We start from the raw sequence: 2,897 nt of genomic DNA on the forward strand, positions 1-2,897 counted from the left end.
TAGAGAACAGACAGGACTCAACTCCGATGTCCTTTTTGTATATATCTGGAAGCTGAAATACAAGTAAAGTAGTTCCCAAATGAAGAAAAGATTACTAGTGGAAGCATCCTCAGAGAGAACACAGTGCTTTCTTTGAGAAACTTCCTGCTTCGTCCTTGCCAGTACTTAATTCCTTTCAGAATAATAATAGTAATAATAATAATAATAATAATAATAATAATAATAATAATAATAATAATAAATATTTCTCTCATACATGTGACACAGCTCTTTCATTTGCTATTCCATGCTTTATACTTCAAAGTCTTCATGACTGTCCATCTATGATACACATCTCCTCCTCTTCTTCATCATATTCAAATTTCAGAAGTAAGTACTGTATTTAAATTATTTTCACCGTTCACTATACTCCATTAGTCCTCAGTGGTAAGTACTGTGTTTACATGGTTCCCACCCTTCCCTATATCCAATCCAAGTCCTCTCATGTCCCTTCCTTCCCTCTCCAATTCATGACTTACTGTATTCCTACATATGCAAACATACAAACACACAAGTGCATATGAATACTACCTTTTAGTGCTGCTCATATCTGTATGTATTTGGGGCTGACCACTTGGGATTAACTAACTTGCCAGGGGTTCATCCCTGGAGATGACTGATTTTCCCTCTCTTTTACTGAAATGCTATGTTTTGGCAAAAACAAACAAACAAACAAACAAAAAACCATAATGTCAGTTATATATTACATCCTTAAAACATCACAAAGTATCGATATGATTAGGAATTAGACACAGTAGAAATTTCTGTGGCCTAAAGAAGGCAGTTGCCATTTTTTTTTTACAAAGACACCGAATGTTGTTATTGGTTCCTCATCTGGGAAGGTGAGGCCTAAATGTGAGCACCTGAAATCTTTGGGAGAAAGTACAGACCTGAGCAGTGAGTGACCTAAGTTACTCATTCTGCCAAGCCATGATAGTGTGTGTTTATGAAGTTAACTATTGTTTTGCCCTGAACATAAAAATGTGTATATTTTGATTATTCAATATGGTGTTTGATTTCATGTTGTTCTACTTATGTGCTACTCAGTGGAGAAGCCACTAACGTTTGTCTTAACTTCTGAAGAGCATGTTTTGCCTCTGAGTATAATCAAGTTTCTTAATACTTCTGTCATTCTTCGTAGCACACACATAAGGCATATATAGAATAAGCTAAGACTATTTAAGAGGAGAAGAGAGGCACACAGCAAAAGTATTGATGCACTGTAAGACCAAATATCAGACTCTGAATACATCAGAGAAAATGATACACTCAAAATGGAGCATGTAATTTTTGAAAGAACAAAGCTCTAAAGCTTGGCTGTTCCGATTATTGTTAATTAGATAATTTAAGTATAAAAATTAACTACTAAGTTTAAACTATTTTTTTCTATATTTTATATCTGTTGTTGATTTCCTGCAACAGCAAAATGATCTCACAGTTATTTGATTTCTCTCCACTTTTGTCTGGGTGCTTTGTATAAAATATAATACAGTATAGACGTCAACCGAGGAACAAAATAGCACATATTTCTAAAGAACCATAAAAAATATTAACAATATAGAAACAATGGCTCAGTAATTACTTCTTGCTGTGGAGTGAGGTTAGACATTTATCCTTATGGAGGCCTAATACACTTACAGTCAGATCTGCCCCTGTGGTCTTTTTTCCTTTGTTGATAAATGTGCAGTGCAGGTGCCTTGTATGGCCACTATAGTATTTGAGGTCATCCTATACCGTTAGCACAAATGGTGTGAACAATAGTTTATATGCCACTTAACTCCTTGGGAGAAGTGGTTAACCTTGCTGGAAAGGACAGATCAGTCATGTATAGTTATTAAGGTCTAGAAGGTTTTGTTATGCTCTGAAGTCCTTTCATGCGGCACATTGTGCTTCTGTAGGAGGCCTATTTAGGCAGGAAAGCAAAGGACAGAGATGCCACCTCCAGAACTGTTAGAAGATACATACATGGAGGAGGTGATTAAAGTTTCTCAAAGACCCATTTTGTTAATGACACCTACACTCCAGAGATGGCAAACATTTTCCCCTTTAGAAATGAACTTTCTCAAAATATGTTGATGAAATAAGAATAAAGGCTTTACAGAAGTAAAAAGGTTTTTTTGTTTGTTTTTTGTTTTTTTTTTAATTCCCTTCCTTCTAAATGGATTTCAATCTGATTACTTTGTTTAAAGGTTCCAGAATACTCTGGGTCATTAACGGCTTCATTTAAAATGAACTTCCAACTACTGTCCTCAAGAGCCAGCTGATGATGGGAGTTTCAAAAGGAAAAAGCTAAGAGTAAGACAACCTCAAACTTTCTCCTAATAATCACAAGGAGATGTGTTTCTTTAGTCATGGCCAGGAAGGGGTTTAATGAAAGAAAAAAGCCCCCTCCTACCTGCCTCAATGTCAAACAGTATTCTATTGCATTGGGTGATTTTTTTTCTGAAAAAAAAAAAACTAATATCTTACAGGTGCAGTTAATGTTGTTAAATCGGGGACAGACCAGTAGATCAGCATCAGGTAAGCAGTATTTTCCCAAAAGAAGACTACGGTAGAAGACCAAAGCTCTTCACTTGGTCTATCCTCAATAAAAAACAAAAACAAAAAAAAAAACTGTGCTACATTTATTGTTGTTGACAATGCTGTGTTTTGTTAAGGCTATTAATAAGCAAAAGTGCGTTCATTCACATGACTTTTTCCTAAGAGTAGAAAATCAGTTTACCTCCACTGCTATTTAAATATCTTCCAACTGGCAAAATTAAACCACGTCTCTTTACTTATTTATTGCACTTGTGAAAAGATTAATGGGGATTTGATTCCTTGAGGCTTTTACATATAACCCCTCCACAAAGAACAAA

At 35.3% G+C, this 2,897-nt stretch overlaps 1 long non-coding RNA gene across 1 annotated transcript; it reads left to right on the forward strand.

Moving 5' to 3' along the window:
* Positions 1-265: 265 nt before the first annotated feature.
* LOC311599728 lies at positions 266-2,647 on the forward strand. The gene is made up of 3 exons (XR_014779983.1): positions 266-369; positions 2,229-2,334; positions 2,511-2,647. It is a non-coding gene; the product is annotated as an uncharacterized lncRNA (long non-coding RNA).
* Positions 2,648-2,897: the final 250 nt, after the last annotated feature.

The sequence above is a fragment of the Acomys minous genome, assembly GCF_964271855.1.
Source record: "Acomys minous genome assembly, chromosome: 6".
NCBI lineage: Eukaryota > Metazoa > Chordata > Mammalia > Rodentia > Muridae > Acomys > Acomys minous.